Here is a 26,290-nt window from a genome sequence, read left to right on the forward strand (position 1 = left end):
GAGGTAGAGATGGGAGAAGGAAAAGGAACAGAGCAGAATATTGAAGTCCTACTCCTTGACCTTTCAGAGCTTTGTTGCGCTCTGCTCTAACTCATAATGTATGGAACAATAAGGAGTTCTTTCACCAGGCTCTGCCCACACATCTTTCAAGCTTTTCTTGGCAGTACTGTAACTCCATAAACTCACTGATGCCTGTGCCAGATACAGGATTCCATGCTTAGGCAGAGAGTGGAAGGGAGGCCTATTGCAATCTATTGTTTTGGCAAGTCCTGCTGTTGTAAGCCAATCATATTTGTGTATACACTACATAGTTGGGAGGTGCAGCACACAGCCATTCCCTCACTCACAGATATCCCCCCTGCTCTATTACCTGCCAAAAGACAGCTATCCAAAAAGGTGTGATTTGCATATTAAGAAGAATTAAGCGGGAAAAACAAGTAAGCAAACTCTAACAGTCCACCACACTTCCTTTCATGGGATGGCCACTGTTGAATAGTAGCAAGCAGCCAGTCCTGGGTGAGTTAAGCATGTCATATGGTATAAAGTCATTAGGTGGTTGGTGTCAGGCTTGACACCAATAAGTCCTCCCTCAAAGGCCATAACAACCATGGAAAGAGCCCTGCTCTCTCCCCTGATTTTTGCTGACATAAACCAAGGCTTGAAGGCCGGTGGTACTGTTATGGTTGCCTAGCAATGGTCATTGAGGACATTCGTTACTTAATGATACATGTGCTACTTCTATTGTTTTTGGGTGTGTGGGGGGGCATTTTTCAGGTTTGGAGAAAGATCTGTTTTGCCTGTCCATGGCTTCAGTTTTTTGAATTTAAGTATCCACAGATCTAGTAATGTGGAGAATCAGATACATTGATAATGTTCTGTCAGGTTCTCTGAATTCCAATTTTCATTTTAATAACAACTGAGTATCTAGCTCTTTTTTGTGCCTAAATATAATGCTATTATGTAAATTGTTAATTAAATTTAAAAACACTCAATCTCCAAGCGGCATGGAAGAGGAGGAAATGGCTGCTGTGGAAGGGGAAGGCTGGGACAGGGAAAATGAGGGGAAACCTGCCACGAGGAAGTCCCATTGCTGCTGTGCATATTACACTATAGCAGCAACATGGAAACCACACAAGGCCATCCCCATGTGGAAAACACCTCTGCTTCTAACAAGGCTATGAGTGAAAGAATGATGCTCTGTCATTTCTGCAATCTAGCCAGATCCTTCACTTTAAAATGCACCCAAATACTACATCTTTCTTCCATTCCAAAATGTGTCTCAAACATATACGCATATCAATTATGTATGATAACCTTTCTCATCACATATCTGTAGTGTAGCCTTTCCACATTTAGCTGTTTGTATGACACATCCTAATCTTCTGTAATGTGTCTCTATGATCTCAAACTGTTCTTCCTTCATATCCACAATTTTTGTTTTTATCTTTAAGCAGAGGAAACGGTTATAGTGTATCTTTATCTGATCTCAGATTAAACAAAGAAAATAAACTCAGAGAATTTCTCCCAGATAACTATGAGCATTAAACTATGAGTAACTGCCTAAATGGAAGAATACACAGTCTTCTGAAACTAACAAATGTTTTAAATGGAAAATGGTTCCAATGAAATTTAGTGCCACAGTAAGAAAAATGTTTGTATTTTCCTTATTTATTTTGCTTATTTTTTTTAAAAAAAAACTCTAAGGAATAGCACATAAAATAGCTCTTTACCTCGTCTTTTGCTGGAACTTTCATAATTAATCTTAATCTGGGTAGGGGGTTTTTTTGTGCCACAAAAACCAGAGGATACATTTGTTAATTTAAACCATTTCCACTGATTTTTATTTTTGCATGTTATTAAACAGAAAACCCCACTTAAACAGGGGTTTATGCACATATATAAAAAAATTCCACTAAGGCTATTTTATCATTCACTTCATTTGAGTTCTTTTCTGCTGTTTTCCCCTACATCATTACCAGTCAGTACTTTCCCAACTCCCACTGCCAAGCAAAAATGAAAGCACTCTTAGTTAAGAAATGATTGAGGTGGCTTGCTCTAATCAAATTAAACCAGCCAAATGTTCTTTTCAAAGGTAACTGTCTACTCGGCAGCTGTATGCAAACTACCAGATCAAATGTGTGTGTGTGCGGGAAAGCAGATGTAGAATCCCTGCACCCACCCCCTTTAAAGATCTAACTCCAAAGATGGAGAGAAACAAAAGCCATCAACAGAGCCAAGAACTCCATTCACACAACACTTGGAGAAATTTCCTAGCTTGGCAAACTTTATGTTGACACTACCAGTGCTTAGTGTAAGATTTCAAAAAGGGAAATTTCTCAGAAATAGTAAACAGCAACAGAGGCTGTTTATCCCAGCAATATATTTTCTACTACATATGTCAAGACTACCTACTACACTTTGCAGAAAATTAAAGGGGGAAAACTCTTTTCATCTTCTTACTTCCAATCTCTTCTAAAACACATTAATTACTGACACTGAGATATACTGAAGTTAGTTTTTTTATAACAAGATTCCAATTAAAATTATAATGACTCATTTACATCTTACAAAAATCAAAAAGGGGAATTCTTTCAATGTGACCACACACATGAGATGTTTTCTGTCTTTCTTACCTTCTCCAGAAAACTGCTTTTTAAGGCTGACCTTGACTTTTAAAAGCCACCTGACTTTGGAATCACTGTCTATATGTATAGTTGGTACATTCATTTAGATACTTTGCGTGAAGCCTTTTAGGCCATCTGAAACATTTCTCATGTTCTTTATCAAATTATTACACCAGTGCTCTGTAAACATAGTTTTCCATGGAATCCTGAACATCAGCAGACTATTTAACATGAATTAAGGGAATATTGCTTGTGGGAATTTCTCTGCATCAGTGCCATAACATGTAATGTAGTACATCATACAGCATTTCACTTATCAAGAATTTCAAAGTCAGTGCTACCTATACCTGTTTCACCCTCCATGTTACGACAGCAATCTGAGGAACACTATGCTTTTCCAAGCAGCATTTACATAAAGATGGACTTTTACTGGACACAACAAATGAAATTTATTATTGAGTCCTCCATCGATAGCACTATATTGATTGATCCAGACAAAACACATCTGAAAGTAGACTAATCTGAGTCCATTAATACTTTGGGGAGGTCCACATTGTCTTTAATAGCTTAATCAATGCTACTGCTATAAATTTTGGATAATATCTGTGAAGTGATAACCCAATGTGAAGCAAGAGACCTTCAGGCCCTTACATGGAAACTGCTTTCTCTCATTCAGCTGAGGGAAGCTGTAGAACATCTATTTTTAAATAGATTCCTCTTACAATCCTTGAGTCTGGGCTTTGATCACTGTAATCCTTTTATGAACTCTCTAAACTAGATTCCTTTTCATTTCTATCCATACTGTGCAATCTGTTTGATTCTGTCCACTCCTCTTCCTTTATCTCTCTCACCCATTATCTTGTGAGTAGATTCTTGACTATGAATCTGACATAGGAAGTTTTGACTCTTGAAAGCTAGTCCTTTTGGTCTCTAAGGTGCTACTGGACACAAATCTAACCGTTCTACTGCAGAACAACATGGTAACCCTCTGAAAACATTTTCACTATGAATGTACAAGCTTCAGTAAACTGTAGCAATATCTAAATGCTACAGACTAACAGCACAATTCTATTATCCAATTCTATTAAAATGGCTCGCTGGGACAAGCCACTACTAAGTACCATTAAATCAGCACAGTGTTGATGCCGTAACTGTGTAGTTGCAGTGTAACAACACTGTGAATGCATAGTCTGCTGTGCTGGATCACTGTGGTGCCTTTGCTATGGCGTAACAAGTATGTCACAGCAAGGGCAATCAAGTGCATAGAAGAGTGAAGTTGATGCAAATGACAAATGATCAGGTGATCCAGGAATCCTATCAGTATTCAAGGCTAGGACCGTCCCTATGCAAGCATAAAGTCTGGATCAAAGTCTGAGAAGAGCTGATTTTGAGAATCTTCTACCTTGTACAAGATACTGTTTTTGCCATGCCAAATATTACTCTTTTGGGGGGGTGGGGGAGGGGTTATATTTTATGTGCAAGTGTGCATGTCTGTGGGTGTGCACAACAGGAAGTCATGGCGACCTCTGGTGACTGATCCCTCCTGGGGGCCTGAAGGATATTCAGAGAGGTGGCTGAATAAAGCCTGCCCTTGCCTCCAACTCTAGTATTCCTTTGAGATCCCTCATCCAAGTACTTTCCATCCAAGACCCTGCTTAGCTTATGAGATCTAATGAGATTAGGCTTGTCTGGGTTCTCCAGGTCAGGGCTCAAATATTACTTTTTGAACATTTTGTCATATTTGGTGCATTATAGTGGACCAGCTTCCCACAGGAAAGAAGCCAGACTTTGTACTGATACTGGGGGCAGCCCTGGGCAGCATAACCAGGGTTAGGTAGCTATTTTTTATCCTACCTTTTCCTCACAGAGCTCTGAGTAGCATACATGTTCCTCTGCTGCTAGCCTCAGATGCCCATGTGAGATAGTCTGAGCCGAGAATGAGTGACTGGTCCTACAGTACCTAAAGAGTTTCATGGTAGAGTGGAGATGCGGAACTGGGTCTTCTTGGTCCTAGTTCAACACTCTAACCAGTATACTGCATTGGCATAGATCAGGTGTGGCAGGGTTTTCTAGTGAGATCCAGTACACATGACTTTTTTGAAATCTGAAAAGGAATTTATCATCTTTCTGTCTTTATCACTCAGAACAGGTTTTGCTATAGTCCACACAAACAACAGAAAAGGCAAATGTTGATAATTTTAAAACATATTTATATTGATCTGTTCAAAGATGAGTGCCCTCCTAAAGAAGCCCTGAATAGACATGAACTATTTAAAAACTAACTAGGAAAGATTCCCTTTGGGGGGCAAGGTACTTGAATTTGTAGTGGCTATGCAATTTCAGGCTTTCTTCGCTAATTTAGTTCTATCTCGATGTAGCTTCTCAGATGGATTTAAGCATGAAAATGTCATGGTCACCCTGATGAATATAACTTTTGTTGAGCATGAAACGCAGGGTGATAACCCCACCTTTAAAAAAAAAATCTTGGGTGCCTGATACTATCAGCTATGGTATTGTTCTAAGTTAACCTAGCTGAGATGTAAGTTGGAGATCCTGTGCTCCAGTTGTTCTGGTCCTGACCAGTATCGGAAAGTGGGGCAGGAGAACCAGTGCTCAAACCTGTGGCATTTACACTATGGATACCCACAGTTTAGTGTCTACAGGAAACTGCTGGGAGAAGGTGTCCAGAGATTTGAAGTGAGATGCTATCAGTATGCTGACAGCTTTCACTTTTCTGTGATTGATAAGACAATGGGTATCTTGAACTGCTCTCTGGAAATGACAATAGGGTGGATGCAGAATAAAGTTCAAGCCACAGAATAACAACCAATATTGCTTTGTTTATTATCTATAGTGGGCAAATTGTATGCAAAACATTTAGAACTCCGATTAACTGACTGGATGCGCCTAGGCAACATCATAGGTCCTGAACAGATTGGCTTCTCCAAAGGCAAATCTGCTATGGATCACTGCTGCACTCTGGCCTTCCTTGCTGAAAAATATATGCATACCGGGTCAAAAAAATTATATGCTGCCTTCATCGATTTGAAGGGTGCTTTTGATTCAATAGATAGAGCCCAACTATGGATCAAGCTAGGTTACCTGGGAATGGACCCTCGTTTGCTGTTTCTCTTGAGGAAACTTCATTCTAATACCTTTTGCCAAGTGAAATTTTCTTCTAGCGGTGACTTGACTAGTAAAATCCCAGTGTTAAAGGGGGTAAAACAAGGTTGTGTGCTGGCCCCACATCTTTTTAATTTATTTTTAACTGACCTGGCACAATTTTTGACCCCTATCAATGGTCATCCGCCTAAACTTGCAGGCCGAGCGGTCCCCTTATTACTTTATGCCGATGACACTACCATCCCCTCTTGTACAAGAGTGGGCCTGCAAAGGTATTTGAACGCCTTTTATGACTACTGTAATTGTAATTCACTTACTATCAATTATACCAAATCTAAAGTAGTTGTCTTTTCAAATTGCTGGGGCCCACAGAGATGGTTTATTGGCAATTCAACAATCGAGCAAACAAAAAATTTTAAATACTTGGGGATCACTTTTAACCACAAGTTAAGCTGGGTTTCACATCGTAACAACACCATCAACTTGGCTAAGTGTTCAGCTGCTCAAATTAAACAGTTTTTCTTTGCAAGGGGCAACCAATTAGTTCCAGCAGCTATTAAAGTATTCAAAGCCAAAACGCTTGCCCAAATCCTCTATGGTATCCCTATATGGATCTCAGCTTTTACCAGGAAAGTGGAGGGCATTCAAGCCTCATTCTTTAGACAAATTCTTGGTTTGCCAAAATGTGTGTCCTACTTTGCTCTCTGCTCTGAAGTGGGTCAGTCTTTGGTGGAGACAAAAGCCTGGATTGCAGTGTTTAAATTCTGGCTCAAAATTCATTTTAGAACAGATCCCAACAGCCTTCTTGATTGTATGAAAAGAGACCCATATATTTCGTCCTGGTCAGCAGTGCTTCTGTCTAAACTCAATCAATTGGGGTTAGAGGTAGATGATTTTTCTACCTCTGAAGAGTCATATATCTTCAGATGTATTAAACTGAGACTGTGGGAATTGGAGGAAACGAAATTACGGCCAACTCTCCCTTATACTTGCTCTCCAGCTTCCTTAGGTCTTTATGCTTTTTGTGGCAAAATGCCCAATTATCTATCAGACCTAACCACTCCAAGTCATCGCAGGGCATTTATGTTGGCCAGACTAAACGCGTTTCCCTCCAAAGTTTTACAAGGGAGATATCAGCGAGTCCCTTTAGCCGACAGACTTTGCTCCTGTGGAGCGAATACCCCTGACTCAATCCAGCATATATTGCTTGATTGTTCTTTTTACCATAACCTCCGTAAAGATTTATTTGGCAAGCTTTCTTTCTCTCCAGATTTGTCTATTCTGCCACCCTGTTATTATTTATTGAGTGATACTGAGGGGGTGGTTAGTGAGGCTGTGGCAAAATTTCTGGCTGACATCCTTAAATTTAATTCTGACCATGTTTGAATGTATCTGTAAGCTCGGTTTTATTTTGATTTTATCTCCAATGTTTAAACTTTTATATTCTGTGTATTTTTATCTGAATCTATTATGCCATTAAAGGTTTGGTATGGTATGGTATGGTATGGTATGTCTACAGGAAACTGCTGGGAGAAGGTGTCCAGAGATTTGAAGTGAGATGCTATCAGTATGCTGACAGCTTTCACTTTTCTGTGATTGATAAGACAATGGGTATCTTGAACTGCTCTCTGGAAATGACAATAGGGTGGATGCAGAATAAAGTTCAAGCCACAGAATAACAACCAATATTGCTTTGTAATATCGTCAGTCAGCCTGTGCTAGATGCACTTCCCTTGTAAAAGCAGATTCACAGCCTGGAGTCCACAGTGGATCTATGTTTGCATATGGAGACAAAGGAGGTTTCCTTTGTTGCACATAGCGATTGCTCCCAACTTTGGCTGGTGCGCCATTGTGGCTGTTCCTATATAGGCGGGATATGGCTTAGACACTGATCACATCCAGATGGCATTACACTCTACAAGAGACTGCCTTTGAAGACTGCTCAGAAGCTTCAGTTAGTACAAAATGTAGCAGAAGCACAAGACTGCTGGTGGGAACCAGTTCTAAAAGAACTGCATTGGTTGCCTTTTCACCTCTAAGCACAATTCAGAATTCCAGTTATTACCTTTAAAGCTCTAAAAGGTCTGGGACCAGGGTACTTAAAAGATCCACTAGATCTCATATGAATCTGCCTAAGATCTTCCACCACTGCTCTGCTCCACATTCCATCTTTTAGACACAAGGTAACAGGCCTATAACCTTATCAGTAGTGGTTCCTCAACTAGGGAACTCCTTCTCCATAGATATTTGCCTGGCTCCCGATCTTGTAAGTTTCAAGAGCCAAGTCAAACTTTTTTTCCATCTAGCCTTTTCTTTGATTTATTTTACTACCAATGATTGATCCCACCGAACCTCCCCCTCGCCCACTTTACTCTGGTTCTGAACTGATTTTGGCTTATTATTCTATATTATTTATTTTACTTTTTTTCTGTTTTGTTGTTATGATTTAATGATGTTCTGCTGTTAGCGACCTTCAGAATCTTTAAAGCAGAAAAATATTAGAAAAATAAATACCATGGAAATTTATATTTGGCATAGGAATAAGTCATACAAGCTCCAAAACTGTGTATTTTGCATGGTGAAGTAATGAGGAGTCATGTTAAGATAAAAAGATACACACACAAACACACACACACACTTATATAGTGGTGTTTATGTAACATAGCTGACTTATAATGCTAGCATTATTGCCCCATACTTATTGTCCATTAATGAGAGACTGTGGATTAGCAGTGGAGTATATGATTTGCATGCAATAGGTCCCAGGTTCAAATCCTTCCATCTCCAGTTAAAAGGATTTAAGTAACAGTCAGTGGGATACAATATGCAGTCAAATGGACCAATAAATTCAGTATAAGAACTTTATATATTCATTTAACAAACATTTGAGTTTCTACTCTGTTTCTCAAAAGCCTTTCTCATAGGAAAACTTAAAACCACACTACACCATTCTCCATGGAAACTGACAAAACAGTCTTTCTATAAATAACAAGGGTTTTTCAGCTCAAATGTATAGTTCTGAAAAATGATACAAATGCCTACTTAATTAAAACATTGTTGCAAATGTAATGAAAACCAGATTTGTCAATAATTTATCTAGGCAGAAGACTGTCTTCTACCAAGTCAGGGGGAAAAATGCAACCTTAATCATATATGACTATTTTGTCCTCTAAACCCTCACATATGCTATTTTAAAACTGTTTTCCTTACTCAAAATGAATGAATTTCATGTAGAGACAGGACAAGGTACCACAGTAACAATTAACTTCAAGGAAGTGAACACCACAAGAAGACATTAGTTAGAAGATAAATGAAGGAATACAATATAGGACCATGCCATTCAACATGTTCTTATCAAGTTATTAATCAAATATTAAAAGTCAGAAAAAAACGCTTGGAGAAGTGATTTAAAGAGACAAATGCCTTCTCCAAGTCGGCTGATGGGATGGTAGGGGCTTCAAGAGACACACAATACGTGTGAATGAGCCACATGTGGCTCACAAGCCACAGTCTGGCCACACCTGCCCTATGGGGTCACCATAACTCGGCTGCAACTTGATGCACTTTGCATCCACCATAATGAACAGAACACAAAAGTCTTCATATTTATTTATTTATAAAATTTGTATGCCATCTTTCCAGAAATTGTTTGATGTTTGTTAATTTTTGGGGAATTCTGAAGTTTGGTGAAATCAGACTTCTCTACAGAAGCCATGCTGATTATTATTTGTAGGGCTTTTTCTTCTATGGTTATTAATATTGATTTTCATCAATTTATAAATAAGAAGGCTAATGTTCTTATATAGATTTATCATCTGGAACTCATTTGGAATACCACTTACAGTTCTGATTGCCATATCTCAAAAAGAGTATTGCAGAGGAAGAAAAAGTGCAGAGGAGGTTTGGAACGTGGGATTTTTGTATGAAAAAAACCTAAACATTTGGGAGCTTTTCAGTTTAGGGAAAAAGGCAACTAAGGAATGGGCCTCCCACTCCTTGGTCTGGCAAGGAATTACCCATCTCCAAGGAATGAAGAAACTAGTATGGAGGAACTCTGGGTAGGGAATTAGCTGATTCCATGGAATGAAGAAAAAGTAGCTTCCCTATATGGATGACCTAAGAATTTCCCCTTGTCTCTAAGATAAAGGTAACAAAGACTGAGAAAGGCAGCCTAGAACAGGGGTGTCAAACTCATTTGTTATGAGGGCCAGATCTAACATAAATGAGACCTTGTTGGGCCGGGCCATGTCGGGCTGGGCGACGTGTGTTCCTAATTAAAATTAGGTAGCACAGATATAAACTTTATAAAGTTGTCCTTTATACAGACAAACACAATTAAATATCTTTTTTCTTAAAAACTTAAAATAAAACATGGTTAAGACATCAGCACTTCTTGACCTTAATGGTACTAAGATGGCGGCGCGGTGAGGAGCCTGAACGCTGAGGCTCCGGGAAAAACAACAACAAGAGAACAAAACTACCGCAAAACTTTGAAACACCGAAACCACACAACGAGTAAACGGTTGAACTTACTGTTCGGATAAGAAATGGGTCTGGGAGACATTGACGGAGACTGAGTGACAGAGACTGAGGCGTGTGGGACGTGCCGGAGGCTGAGGCCGCCGCAGCCGTGGTCTGCACCGAACAGCTGGCCGGATGACTGGGACGGTGAGCTGGGGAGTGCAGCTTGCGCGGAGCGGAGGCCGTTGGCGGGCGGTGCAGAAAGGAGGCCGCTGGCGAGCGACGAAGTACGCGGAGCCGGCGGGGAGAGTACTGGTGGCTGGCCGGTTGGAGTGTGCAGTGAAGGACGCGGCTTTCCCCCCGGGTAGGAGATTATTCGAGGCTGCGGCCGCGGACCGAGGTGGGTGGCTCGGCTGGGCAGCCGAGATAAAGAGCTGCGAGGGGGCAGAGGAGCGAGGACTAGACTCGATCGATGAGCCGGTGGATTTAATACCGAGGAGACCCGTGCAAGAACCTGAGGTTGGGACGCCTGACCCTGAAGAGGGGCAGAGGCTGACCCAATCCTGCGGTGAATGAGAAGCGGTCAGGAAAGCTACACCAAAGAAATAGACACTGAAAAATCCGATGAGCTGTGACCTGCCCCCTGCTACCTCTGCACTACCTCTGTACATCATATTCCGATACCTTTACACTGCACAGTCACTTTATGGAGATCAGGACTAGCGTATGTTAAATAACTGGCCAGTACTCAATGATTTACAGCACATTGCACCTTCTTTCCGCACTGACATTTTAAAGAGCGCCTTAAGAACAACTCTCCTTGTAAAGAGACCAAGAACACTCAGTGTCAAAATTATTCAGCATTGGATGAACTGCAGCATACCAGTACTTTAATCTCCCAGTAAACAAACTACCAGCTGCAACCAGCAGCCCACCCCACCTATTATTTAGGGTTATTTTTGGGTCTTAAATTGATTTAAAATTTGATTGAATAGTTTTATCTGACCTTAAGGGATTATTATCCACTAAATCGAGGTAGGATAGTAGCCAATTAATTAGAAGAGGGTAGGGGGAGGGGGTGATCAATTAATTAGTAGAGGGTAGGGGGAGGGGGTGAAAAAGAAAAAAATTAAAATTAATTATTATTAAAATTATCATTATTTAATTGGTTGAGACGACTAGTAGTGGTTAGAAATTTTGAAGTAGAGTGGGCAAATGAACAGAACACGTGTGGTTGCTGACTTAAGACAGAGACCCAGCTTTCGGAAAATCGTGATAAGTGATGTCGGGCCAGGGGATTCCAGTGCTCCTGGGGAGGGGAAAGTACAGCGGTGGGAACAGGCAGAATGTGAACGGAAGGAGTGCAAGACACAAGAGGGCTCGCCCCCCTTCCAGCCTGTGTCCCATCCCAAGGATGGCAAGTGGGACGGCCAAGTGGAGACACTCGCCTCCGTCCCTGGTGATGTGCAATGCCAGGTCCATAAATAATAAAACCTCAGTCCTGCAAGAATTTTTCATCAGGCAGGACATGGACCTGGCTTGCGTGACGGAGACCTGGGTGCGGGAGGGGGAGACAGTTGCTCTCTCCCAAGTAGCCCCGCCTGGGTTCTCCGTCCTTCACCAGGCCCGGACTAGTGGGTGGGGGGGAGGGGTGGCCTTTTTCATGCGGGAGGATTGCTCCTTCAGGATGCTTCCGCCGCCAGAGATCAAGGGCGTGGAGTGTGTGGGCCTGGAGTGGGACGTTGGGGAGAGTCTGGCAATCTGGCTGGTGTACCGTCCGCCTAACGCACCAGCCAGTGCCCTGCCGTCCTTGATGGAGGCGGTAACAGGCTGGGCATTGGAGCATCCTCAACTTATAGTCCTGGGTGACTTCAATGTCCATGCCGAGGACGCAGCTTCCACTCGTGCGACGGACCTAGTGCTTTCCATGGCAGCACTGGGACTTTCCCAATATGTAACAGCGCCCACACACCAGGCTGGGCACACACTAGACCTGATCTTCGCGGCGGGAGTAACAATGGGTCAGATATCTGCTGAGGCAGTGCCATGGTCTGACCACCAGGTCCTGAAGGCCCGTGTGGACATACCACCTCTGTCCCGTTTAGGCGGTGAGCAGATTTTGGCTCGCCCGCGTAGTCAGATGGACCCATTGCGGCTTCAGATGGCTATGCGGGACCCTTGGCCTACCGGCGACTCGTTGGATGGACTGGTGGAGACCTGGAACAACCGGCTCTCCAAGGCCATCGACAAAATCGCCCCCAGACGTCCTCTTCATCCTCGATCACGATCCGCCCCGTGGTATACCCCGGAGCTGCGATCGATGAAACGACGATTAAGACGACTAGAGAGACAATGGCGTCGCGCTCGTGACGAAGCTGCGAGAACATCATATAGGTCATTTATGAGGGCCTATGAGATGGCTATTCGGACTGCAAAGAAGGAACACTTTGCATCCAGAATCGCATCTGCGACCTCGCGCCCAGCACAATTGTTCAGTATAATTCGGTCATTAACAGAATTGCCGCAGGGCAAACAAAATAGTAGAGAATTGGAAATAGGCTGTGAGGCTTTTGCGAGCTATTTCGCAGATAAGGTCTCGTCACTCCGACACGACCTACCCGCCATAATTAATACAGTAGATGAACTTGGGGCACCGAGCACGTCTTCTGGTTCAATTCTGGATTCCTTCAGTCCACTCAGTCTGGAGGAAGTCGACAGGACCCTTGCAGCTGTACGCCCTACGACCTGTAGGTTAGATCCGTGCCCGTCTTGGCTTATAAAGGCTAGCCAAACGTGGCTACGTGAACCACTACAGGACATCATCAATAGGTCCCTGATTGAAGGGATCTTTCCCACACCTCTTAAAGAGGCAGTGGTCCGTCCCCTCTTAAAAAAACCATCAGCAGACCCGGCCACATTGGCGAACTATCGGCCGATGTCAAACCTTCCCTTCCTGGGTAAGGTCATAGAGCGGGCGGTGGCGACTCAGCTGCAGGGATTCCTGGAGGACACTTCCGCACTGGATCCATTCCAGTCCGGCTTTCGGCCAGGTCACGGGATGGAGACAGTTCTGGTCGCCCTCATGGATGATCTTATGCAACATCTGGATCAGGGCGGTTCTGCAGTGCTGCTGTTATTAGATCTGTCAGCCGATTTTGGCACGGTTGACCACCAGCTACTGACTGACCGCCTCACCGATGTGGGGATACAGGGATCTGCCTTGCAGTGGCTGACTTCCTTTCTCCAAGTTCGGGGACAAAGGGTGGTGATAGGGGAGGAAGCATCCCAGAGGCACTCCCTTAGTTGCGGGGTGCCGCAGGGAGCGGTCCTATCCCCGATGTTATTTAATATCTATATGCGCCCCCTTGCCCAGATAGTCAGGAGGTATGGACTGGGTTGCCATCAATATGCGGATGACACCCAGCTCTACCTAATGATGGGTGGCCAGTCTGACTGTACCCTGGAAAATCTAGACCTGGCATTACAAGCCGTGGCCTCCTGGCTCAGACTGAGACGACTGAAATTGAATCCGACGAAGACGGAGGTTCTCTACCTGGGTCGGGGCGGTCCGGGGAGAGAGATCCAGCTGCCGGCCCTTGACGGGGTGCCACTAATACCGGTCCCCAAGGTCAAGAGCTTAGGCGTGCTCCTTGAGTCCTCCCTTACAATGGAGGCTCAGGTGGCAGCCACTGTTAGATCTGCCTTTTTCCATCTTCGGCAAACACGGCAGCTGGCCCCTTAACTGGACCGCAGCGACCTAGCGACGGTAATCCATGCTACGGTCACCTCAAGAATAGATCACTGTAATGCTCTCTACATGGGGCTACCCCTGACGCTAACCCGGAGACTACAACTAGTGCAGAACGCTGCGGCACGGCTGTTAATGGGGCTACCACGACGGGAGCACATTCGGCCAGTGCTGAGAGAGCTGCACTGGTTGCCTGTTGTGTTCCGAGTTCGCTTCAAGGTGTTGGTATTAACCTTTAAAGCCCTTTATGGTCAGGGACCTGCCTATCTACGGGACCGCTTTTCCCCATATATCCCCCAGAGAGCACTGCGATCAGGGACAAAAAATCTGCTGTCTGCCCCTGGCCCAAAAGAAGCCAGGCTATGCGCAACAAGATCTAGGGCCTTCTCGGCGGCAGCACCAGAACTCTGGAACACCCTCCCAGAAGCTATAAGGGCCCTGCGGGATTTGTCGGCGTTCCGCAGGGCCTGTAAGACCGAACTGTTTAGACAGGCTTTTCTGGTTGACTGAAAATGGGCTGCCACCGGACATCTTACAGAAGCTGGTGGTCATAGTCAGAACCCAATACCGCCAGACTGGATTGAGATAGCGTAATAGTTTTAAACTGATAAATGTATTATGGTTTTATATGTTTTATGGAATTGATTGTTTTTATGATACTGTAAGCCGCCCTGAGTCTGCTTGCGGAGAGGGCGGGATATAAATGTAAATAAATAAATAAATAAATACTGTCTTTGTATCTCTCCTGTGCAATCCAGGGAACTGGGCAAAGGAAGCTCTGGCTCTTTCCTTCCTTCCCCAGGGGACCCGGAGGGGGGGAGGAGCCTCAGCCAACAGAGCAAGGATAGAAGCTCAGAGCAGCTTACAATCTTCTTTCCCTTCCCCCCCCCCCAACAGATACCCTGTGCGGTGGGTGGGGCTGAAAGAGCACTCCCAGAAGCTGCCCTTTCAAGGACAACCTCTGACAGAGCAATGGCTGACCCAAGGCCATTCCAGCAGGTGCAAGTGGAGGACTGGGGAATCAAACCCGGTTCTCCCAGATAAGAGTCCACACACTTAACCACTACAACCAAACTGGCCCTGATATGCAAAGGTGTTCCTGCTATAAAAAAAGCCCTGAAGATATACAAAAATTAACCTGTCCTCTGAATCGTTCCTTTTAAATCAGGGGTGTCGAACTCATTTGTTATGAGGGCCAGATCTGACACAAATGAGACCTTGTTGGGCCGAGCCATGTCAGGCCATGCCATGTGTGTACCTATTTATTTATTTATTTATTTATTCTATGACTTATATCCCGCCCTTCCCATAAAATGGCTCAGGGCGGCTCACAACAAACGATAAAACAATACACAAAGTGCATACACAAAATTGTTACAGTTAAAAAGTCAAAACATTTAAAAACCTTAAAATCTTAACATTAAAACTATGCCGTATATGTCACTAAAGTCTGATAAGCCATATTTAAGATTAGGTAGCAGAGATATAAACTTTATAAAGGACACAGACAAACACAATTAAAGATTTTTTAAAAAAACTTAAAACATGCTTAAAACATTAGCATTCGGTCTTAAAGGTGCTTTCTTTGTATCTCTCCCATGGGATCCAGGGAACTGGGCGAAGGAAACTCTGGCTCTTTCCTTCCTTCCCTCCCCAGGGGACCAGGAGGGGGAGGAGTCTCAGCCAATAGAAGGAAGAGGCTTGGCTCAGTAGCTCTGCTGTGCGATTGAGCCTGGCAAAGCAAGCTATTCCTCCCTCCTTCCTCCCCAAGGGAAGCACCTCAGCTGATGGAGAAAATAGAGGCTTTGCTCTATAGCTCCTGTGCGATTGAGCAAGCCTGGCAAAGCAAGTTGTGATGCAGAAGGAAGCAAGAGAGAGGGAGAAGGAAGCAGACAAGAGCCAGTTGCTCGGGGGTCTGATAGGAGCCCTTCGGGGGCCTGATCTGGCCCCCAGGCTGCATGGTTGACACCCTTGGCCTAGAACATCACCCAGGAGTAATATCACATCCTCCCCAAACTCAGCTCTCCTCAGCTGCCACCCCTCTCCAATTTTCCCAGAGTGTACTATGGCTGTTTCGAGAACCCTACTAAGGGAGGATATGATAAGAGGTTTCTATAGAGGCTTCATGCAGACTTCTGGTGATGGCATCTCTCCCTTGGGTAAAACATTTAACTTCAAAACGAGGGCTTTTTTTAAGGGCTGCAAGGTCTGGCTCAGGAAACATCTGGGGACTGTGGGGATAGAGTCAGGAGATTTGGGGAAACGGGCCAAGGGCAAGGTTGTGAGAAGCACAACGGAACTCCAAAGGGAGTTCTCTAGCTATCAGCCATCATATTTAAAGGGACCACCTACCTTTAAAATTCCTTCCCTTCATTGGAAATAATGGAGGATGGGGGCACTTTCTTTTGGGGGTTATAGAATTGGACCCCCTAGTCCAAGGGTGTCAAACATGCAGTCCAGGGGCTGAATCAGGCCCCCAGAGGGATCCTATCAGGCCCCTGAGCAACTGGCTGTTACCTCCTTCCTTCTCCCTCTTTCTTGCTTCCTTTTGCATAACAGCTAACTTTGCAAGGCTTACTCAATCGCACAGGAGCTACAAAGCAAAACCTCTATTTTGTCCATTGGCTGAGGCTCCTCCCTTCAGGAGGAAGGGGAAGAGGCAGAGCTTGCTTTTCCAGGCTCTCTCAATTGCACAGCAGAGCTACTGAGCCAAACCTCTCTTCCTTCTATTGCTAAGGCTCCTGCCCCTCCTGGTCCCCTGGGGAAAGAAGGAAATGGCCAGAGCTTCCTTTGCCAAGTCCCCTGGATCCCATGGAAGAGATACAAATAAAGCACCTTTAAGACCAATGAGTGCTAATGTCTTAAGCATGTTTTATTTTAAGGATTTTTAAAAAATCTTTAATTGTGTTTGTCTATAAAGTTTATGTCTCTGCTACCTAATCTTAAATAGGTACATAGATGGCTCAGCCCAACATGGCTTGGTTGAACAAGGTCTCATTAATGTCAGATCCATCCCTCATAACAAATGAGTTTGACACCCCTGCCCTAGTCCAATCTTTGTGAAACTTGGGGAGTTTTTTTGAGAGGCACTAGATGCTATGCTGTAAAGTTGGTGCCTCTATCTCAAAAAACAACCCCTCGAGTCCCAGATCGATTCTCCATTATACCCTATGAGGACCAGTCTTCATAGGGTATAATGGAGTGCCCAGCAGACATTCAACACCCTCCATTTTCTGATAACCCTGAAGCAGGGGGAGGGCCTCCAAATCAGGGGATCCCCTACCCCCAACTGGGGATTGGCAGTTTTTTTTATTGTGACCCCAACCTGGTGGAATGCTTAGTCTGAAAGAGTCTTGTGCCCTATAGAATCTGTCTAGGTTCCTCAGGGTCTGTAAAATGGAAATATTCCTTCAGAGATTCCATTAAGGCAATCTTACTGGGCCCACTATCAACTTTTTATCATGCTAGAGTGTCAGTGCATTAAATTAAGAGCCAATTTGGTGTAGCGGTTAAGAGCAGTGGAGAACCAGGTTTGATTCCCTACTTTTTCACATGCAGCCAGCTGGGTTGAGCTCAGGACAGTCACAGTCCTCTCAGAATTGTTCTCTAAAGCTGTTCTCTTCTTCTTCAGAAAAAAATTGTATTTTATCTATGTTTTGCATTTAACCATCCCAAGCCCTTTAGGGTTTGTAGAATCTTTTGGGCTCAAGTGCCGTGTTCTACTGGAGAACGTTTTTCTTCCAGATGTTTCGTTCTCGGCTGCCGAGCAGGCGCTCTGACCTTCTTGGCTGCTGTGCATTGAGTGAGGCCAGGGCTGCTGGAGAGCTGCTATTTCTAGGCTGGGGTGTGTGTGGTGAAAGGCAATAGGTTTGTGGATGTGCCCATTGTTTGGTGGGGCTTCCTAGAAGGGTAGTGATAAGGAAACTGGCTGTTTCCTGATTGACAGGGAAGGGGCAGGATAATAATCAAAATAAATAAATAATACAATTATTATTGTATAGCAATTATTATTGCAAGCATAGACAGCTTCAAGAGGGGACTGGATAAACATGTCTGGGGCAGTGATGCTCTGAATTCTTGGTGCTTGGGGGGCACAGTGGGAGCGCTTCTAGTGTCCTGGCCCCACTCCTGATGGTGCCTGTTTTTGTTTTTTGGCCACTGTGTGACATAGAGTGTTGGACTGGATGGGCCATTGGCCTGATCCAACATGGCTTCTCTTATGTTCTTATGTTAATTATATATAAGGTGACTAACTTTCAAAGTTTTCCTGGAAGATACATCCACCCTTGATCCCTTCCAGTCCGGCTTTCGCCCTGGTCATGGGACGGAGACTGCTTTGGTTGCCCTCACATCATTGGTGAAAGAATAGCTCCCTGCAATACACCACATTCAAGTGGATGGCACAGGGAGGTCTGCTGCCAGTCACTACCCTTTGTCCCCGACTGCAGAGAAAGGAGAACAACTGTAAGGCTACCCTCTGAACTCCAATGTTGGCAAGGCAGTGGGTCATTAGGTCATAATTGACCATGTCAAATGCCACCAAGAGAAAAGCAACAGCAGCACTGACCTGCCTTGATCCAAATGCCTTCTAAGATCATCTGTGAGGGCAACCAAAGCAGTCTCCATCCCATGACCAGGGTGAAAGCCAGAATGGAAGGGATCAAAGGTGGATGTATCTTCCTGGAAATCTTGGAACTGCTCTGGCACCGCTTTCTCAAATACCTTACCCAGAAACAGTAAATTTGAGACTGGGCAGTAATTGGCTAGGACCATCAGGTCCAGAGATGGCTTCTTCAAAAGTGGACAAACCATTGCCTCTTTAAGCAAGTTGACAATTTCAGCTAAGGGACCCCTGGATACCATCTGCACCCGCTTTAACAAGCCAAGATGGACATGTGTGCAGAGGGCAAGTGGTAGGCTTCACTGCAGCCAAGATCTTGTCCATATCTTCCCGAGAAAGATGGCTGAAGTGGTCCAACATAGTGCTGACTTTCAAAGCCTTACACGGTCTGGGACCAACATACCTGTGGGACCACCTCTCCCCATATGAGCTCTGGAGATTACTACCATCAGGCAACCAACATCTTTTGGACATCCCTGGTCCAAAGGACATCCAGCTTGTCTTGACTAGGGCCCAGGCCTCTTCAACCCTGGCCCCAACCTGGTGGAATCAGCTCCCTATGGAGATTCGGGCCCTACCAGATTTACTACCATTCCATAGAGCCTAAAAGACGGAGCTATTCCGCCAGGCTTTTGGCTGAGGCAAGCGGACATCCTCACTTCATTGCTACATCATCTATTAGCCTCCCCCACACTGACCTATACATTTACAATCTCGACTATTAGTTTTCAGGCTGATATTTAATCTGTAAAGTGCCCTCACTGCCTATATTGTATTTTCTTCTGATATGCTGTTTGATTGCTTTATTGTTGGATTTTAATTGTTTTATTGTGTTTGTAACCTGCGCTGAGCCAGTCATGGAAAAGGGCGGAATATAAATTTACTAAATACATATAAATAAATAAATAAAAAGTTTCTCCCTCTCTCATAATACAGCTACTGGTTATGGGGCATCCAATGAAGTTGACAAGCAATCAATTTAGAATGGCACACACAAAAAATGGACACACTTTTTAATTCAATGAGTAGTTCAATGTGGAATTATGGAATTTATTGCCAGAGGACATTGTGATAGCCATGAACATAGATAGATTAGACAGATTCATGGAGAATAGATTCATCAGTGGCTACTAGCTACAGTTTCTCAAGGGAACCTCCACAATCAGAAGCAGCAAACCTCTGAATACCAGTGCTAGGAAGTAACGCTTGTGGAAGCCCTTAGTCTCTATGCTTTGTTTGCTGGCTCTCCAAGGCAACTAGTTGGCCAGTATGTGAACAGGATGCTGACTACTAATCTGAGATTCAACAAAGCTCTTCTTTTCTTATGTTCTTCTTAGCATCTTCAGAGTTCTGGTCAGGTGGGCAATAATTCATCCCTAAGATTATTACCTTTGGCTTCTGTTATCTCTACCCACAGCATTTCTGTGAGAATTTTTAGTATTATTATGTTTTCTAGATTACTGAACTCTATATCCTCTTTAACAACCAAAGTACCATTACCCCCGCCATACATCCTTCCTTGTCCTTTCTATAAAGTTTATGTCCAGGGATAACTGTGTCCAACAGATGCTCCAACTGGTTTAGTAAATCTATGTCCCATGGAATGTAAATTCCACACACACCAAAAAGACTAAAAACTTGACAAACTCCTTCATACAGAACAAGAGTGCTATCTTTTAGAGCAGGGGTGGCTAAAACTTGCTTAATGTAAGAGCCACATAGAATAAATGTCAGGTGCAAGACATAAATGTCAGATGTTTGAGAGCTGGGAGAAAGGAAAGAAGGAAAATAGATGGGGGAGGGAGATGTGGAAAGAAAGCAACTTTAACTTTGAATGCATTATCCAAGCCACCAGCTGGCTTGGAGAAGTGCGTTAAAGAGAGAAATGCCTTCTCCAAGCCAGCCGACGGGGCAGTGGGGACTCTGAGAGCCACACAATACGTGTGAAAGATCCGCCACAGTTTGGCCACCCCTGTTTTAGAGTATTGGTTACATTCCTAGTTCAAATCTCTATTCAGACACGAACTCCTGAGTGACTTCAGGAAAAAAAAAAAACACTGCCCCTTAGCTCCAGCTCCTGTCTGAAATATGTAAACAATAATAATGATATACCATGAAAACTATAAGGCAGTTTTCAGAACTGACATAATTTTGTAGAAATTGCATTGTATGTGAAATTATTTTCCAATTATTCTTGATGCTGCTGTTTCTTCCTTGGAATTTTGTCCCTCGGTTCTTCAAGAGGCAAACATGTCAAGCAAAGAATCTTACTATTCCTCTAAGAAATAGGCAGGAGAAATTCGTGTCAAGTGCAGACCAAGCTTGTCACAAGCAACAACACTCAAAAGCCAATTTACAAGCAGAACGAATACCAACTAAATGCAATAGGGGTTTATAGTGAGGGCCTCGTTTACTGGAGAAAATGGGAGATATTATGGCAGTGTCCAGAAGAGATGACACCACCTCAGTGAAAGAGCTTGGTGATCAAAATGGTAGGTTAGCATTTGTGTAGGGGAGGAAGTTGTGAAGGCAGATGTAGTTTATGATGCTTGAAAAGAAAAAAGACACAAAAACTGTCACAGCTCAAGTGATTATCTTCCCACTTTATCCTCCTGAGACTAGTTCCCTCCCCCTCATTTAGTTATAGGGTGTGTGTGTTTTCTCCCCAAATCATAAGCAACTGTGGCATTTAAACTTTCAGAGAGTTGTGCAAACATATGAACAACACTTATCAGACTCTCTAGAGGTTTGCCTTATGTTACATTCTAACGTTTCCCACTGACTGATTCATGACTTTGGAGCCGAAGCTGCTTTTCCAAAGTTCATACAAAAAAAAAAAGTTTGTTCCTTGGGAGTTTAAAATAAAAGATGAGGTAGATATGCTTTTCTAAAGACATGCACCAAGAATCTTTGTAAGCTTGGAAATCAGTTCCTCCATCACACATAGCTAATTTTTCTAGAAATAGCTACTTACACCAACGTTTTGGGCAGCTTGCTTAGCAACAGGAATGGAGCTCAGACTACCACATTCTAGTAAAGTTTTTGTGTACCCAGAGCTTATAAAAATTAAATCCTCAGCTGATTTAAAAAGCATTAAGGAAGGGGGACTACAGCACTTCAAATATTTTATCTATTTAACTTGTAGAGCGCCATAAAGACAATCACAAGAGCTTCCAAATGCAATACATTTGCATTTGAAGATGTTTCTTCTGCAGCCTGAACAAACAAAATCCTGCTTCTATCTTAAAATGTACTGATTTTGATTTGGTAATTCCACTTTTGAATCATATTGTTTAAATGCAGATTCGTCTATGTGCAGGCTGATGAAGCTGAAAGCAACAAATATAATTAGAAAAATAATTCCTGCAGATACGTTACAGCAGGAAATACTTCTAATTTTACACACAGGAATTTCCTGAATCCAGTATGTCATTTATTCCTGGCAAAGTTTCTCCTTTGTCTACGTATATTTCATGTTTTCCACAAACAGAGCAGCAGTAACTTACATAACTCAGAGACATATTTGTGCCAGATTTATCTTCTTTGCTCAATAAAGGCCAATGGAGCAGTGCATCCTCTTGTTTGAACTCTGGATACACTTAAGATATCTCACCAAGTGCATTTAAAAGTTCAGAAATCTTTTAAACAAAATGTAGTGAGATGCTTATGCATATCATCTTTCTTTTTTTTAAAAAAAAAGGTATTTATCAAAAAACTTTCTAGTAGAAAAAATGTGGAAATGGAATATTTATCCATCGGAAATTATTTCCAGATGAGTTTGTAATATTCTGAATTCCAATGACTATATCTAGGATTTAGGATGTGACCATCAGTTTAATTTTTATTTAGCGTGTATGTATGTGTAGGTGTGCATGCATATGCCTGGAAGACATTGTGACTTCTAGCAACCCCTACAGGGGCATGGAGGATGTTCTGAGAAGTAGTTTGATACAGCCTGCCTCTGAATCCCTCTCCTTGTATTACAAGGAGGTCTCCTTTCCAAGTACTTGCTAGAGCCAGCCCTGCTGCTTAGCTTCTGAGATCTGATGAGATTAGGGTTGCCTGGGCTGTCAGGGCCCAGCAATTTAATTTCTAGAAGGCCATCTATGCTGGATGGATGGATAGATGAATGGATGATTGATAGATGAATAGATATATAGATGATGGATGGATAATCTGTTATTTAGTAACAGTATTCAAGCAGCTTCCTTATAATGAGCCAGGCTAATGGTCTATCTAGTCTACTACTGTTTGACTGGCAGTGGTTTTTTACAGACCCATGCAGAGATCTTTGGCAAGTACTGTTGCAGAAATGCTTTAACTAGAAGTGCTGAGGATTGAACCTGGAATCTCCTATAGACAAACCATGGGGATTTCCAGGGCACTGTAAATACCACTGGTTGGTAACAATGAACTCAAACCGTTTCTCATCTTGGCTAGTCTCCCAATGAAGTAATCTAGTAATGAAGTTATTGGCCGGTTTTTTATTACACTCAAGGAGCCCCATGGATTGGTGCTGCCCCGCTACTCAGTCCACTAGGTCGAGATGACAGGTGAGGAAATGAGAAGAAGACAATGAGATTAGATTTATACCCTGCCCTTCACTACCCAAATGAGTTTCAGAGTAGCTTACAATCTCCTTTCCCTTCCCCTCCCTACAGCAGACACCTTGTGAGGTAGGTGGGCTAAGAGCTCTCCCAGCAGCTCTTGAGCAGAACAGCTTTGAGAGAACTTGTTGCTGATCCAAGGTCACATCAGCAAGTGCATGTGTAGGAGTAGGGAACCAAACCCAGTTCTCCCAGATAAGAGTCCACATGCTTAACCACTACACCAAACTGGCTCTCTTCGTAAAAGTCAGATGACTAAAAGTTAGATAGAAATAGTGACTTATTTTATTACTTAGAAATTTGATACAGTCCCAATCCAATAAGGATCATCACCCATGCAAACCCAACTGTGAAGCAGCCTTAGCAAACACAGAAAGGCTTGATGCCACAAAGCACTTTCTCTTTTTTTCAGTCAGGAGGCTAGACATTTCCAAATTATCTCTAATTTAAAATAAATAAATCCCCCCAACAATTAATTATTACATTATTATTCAACAGATATCTAAGTTCTAGCACTCAAACAACTATATTTTTCATGTAGAAAATACACAGTATACATGAAAGGGCTTAATGTAAAGTGCCATATTCATCTTATATTTATATATTTCTAAAATATTTACTGTTGCCCTTAATTCTCTAATCAGAAGACAACTAAAACTTTAAATTAATATTTACTCTTAAGATTTTAAGAGTTTACTCTTTCCTGTAGACAGCTGAGAAGAATTTGATCTTCCAAATTAAAAATCCTATTTTGAGACCCATCATTCAAACAAACTGTCAGTACCATCTTACTATGCTAAAAACTGTTCGATAAAAAAATTGCTTGGAATTGTCTCTGTGTTTTTCTCAAAAGAGAGTGGCATCTTGGTACCAAGGTATAGAACTACTCAAAATATCACATATATTCCATTCTTTATTGTTTTCCCTCTGATTGGACATCTAAAAATATGATTTAGAAGAAATAAATGTTCTTATATACTACAGTTGCAACTAATAATTCATTTACAGGAAACATCAATTTCTGCATTTTAAAGATTCTGGGTAACTCAGAGAAAATATAAATAGCTAATGTGGTTTTGTTCCGAGCAAGTCAAAATAGACCAACATAGTTTTTCTATTTGAATAAGTAACTGTTTAGTAGACAAGGAGAAAGATGAACACTGAAATCATAAATAGAGTCACACTCTTCTAAGCCCACTGAAGTCCACTGAACAGACTTAGAAAAGTGCACTGGCAATCAGCTGAACATCTCTGGATTTCAGCAAGACTTTTACATTCCTAAGAAAGCTTAATACATATTTTTAGCAAGGAATGAATATCAATGAGACAAAGAGTTGGCTGAAAACTTTCATGCACAGGATAATAATTGATAGATCTTTATTAGAATGAACTTCATTGAAATGAACAGAATTTGATTAGTGCTTGAAAAATTGAACTAATTATCTTTTGCAGTCACCCCCCCCCCACCCCATCTTACACAAATGACAGCCTACCCAGTTTTCCTGCTCATGACAGCATTCTTTCAACAAGGCCTTCTTAAATAAGTTTCATTTTGAATGTTGCAAATGCAAAATTGTTTTGTTACTTTTTAAAGGGTGTTTAACTTACTTGTTAATATCACTGGACTATAAAATAACGCAACAAGCATGAAGATTTTTTAAAAATTACTTCTGAATTCACATTGCTTGGAAAACTATACAGACTCACAGCCTGAGTTTTCTGGTATGTACAGGCATGATCTACTACAATTAATCACCACTCAAACCTGAACCACTCAGTACCACATATCTAACATGTTACTCATCTTAAGAAATGTATGATTGAAACTTTTGGGACTACACCCATGACTGGTCAATGAATCTTCCTCTTCAATTATCAAAATGAACAAGAACATAAGAGAAAAGTTTAGATCAGAACTCCCAGTTGCTAAGAAATAGTCTTGCACTGTCTTCAATGTTTATCAATTAAGGCTAAAGTCATGATTTGAGAACAGTCATTTCTATTCCAATTCTTAACACAAGTTAACACATTATGACTTCAGAGAGTTTCAGCACAAAATGACTAACAGAAAAAAGGGCCTGCTTAAAGAGATCACAGCTGTCATGGGTGGAAGGCAAAAACGAACATGACATGAGAAGATTCTAGAAAGGATCTTCCCAGCACTTTAAAAAAAGGCAATCTCATTGGTCTTGATTCAGGTCATGAGGAGAGAAGTTATGCCAATGTAATTCTTCCCCAATTATTAATTCTGGATGCGGGGGGGGGGGGGGAGGAGGGAGGCAGGCAAAGAGAGAAGGTCCCGCAGATCCTCCCCCCCCCCATTCAGGATTAATAATGGCCCAAGAGGGTGGGATAATTTTGAATGGGAAAATAATGTGAGGTAGAAGATTAACCCTTCTCTTCTCCTATACCTCAGCTCTGATCTGAATGGGGAGGGAAACTGTGATATCTGGTAATGTCTCTTAAAAATGCTGAGAAGATCTATTCAGGGATCTCCTACTGTCATGCCTGTATTGCTATAAAAAGTGAGATACTTGTAGGCCACACACAACAAAGAAGCTGAGAGTATTTCTGCTTAGCTATGCCCCAACACATTTACCAAACTGCTTTCAATTTATCTTCCATAAATGAGCTTAAGAATTAGCCTAAAGAACTTCCTTGTATTCACCATGCCTGAACCACATAGATAATGTAGGTATCTCAATACCAGTCTTGTTAGCTCCCGAGAACTATAGAACTCCCCCCACAAGATCTCAGTAAAACCTGAGTATCTTTCAGAAATGCTGAAAGACTTACGGTAAATAGACACAGCTGTTTAGTAGATGGAGTTTAGAGGAGAAATGAGCAAAATTTCAGCCTTTTTAACATTTCAGATACTATATATTTATTATGAATTCAATAGTTGACAAAGAATTTTGATATATTCTTCATTTCCCTGCATTTTTAAGGAAAGGATGTACTAAAAAGTTTAGACCAAATTGTTATAGCAAACTTCTAAGACAATTATTGCCAATGTTGACAATATCTGGTAATGCCACAAGAACAGGATTGGTACTGCATATGTGAAATCGCTGCCAATTTGCAGTTGAGTTTTGGTGACTCCAGC

The 26,290-nt window shown here is 42.5% G+C and overlaps 1 protein-coding gene across 3 annotated transcripts in view; it reads right to left on the bottom strand.

The window, feature by feature from the left end:
• CDK6 (cyclin dependent kinase 6) overlaps positions 1-26,290 on the bottom strand; it is a 132,163-nt gene that overhangs the window by 98,943 nt on the left and 6,930 nt on the right. The window lies entirely within an intron of this gene.

Source organism: Heteronotia binoei, chromosome 10 (genome assembly GCF_032191835.1).
Source record: "Heteronotia binoei isolate CCM8104 ecotype False Entrance Well chromosome 10, APGP_CSIRO_Hbin_v1, whole genome shotgun sequence".
Lineage (NCBI taxonomy): Eukaryota > Metazoa > Chordata > Lepidosauria > Squamata > Gekkonidae > Heteronotia > Heteronotia binoei.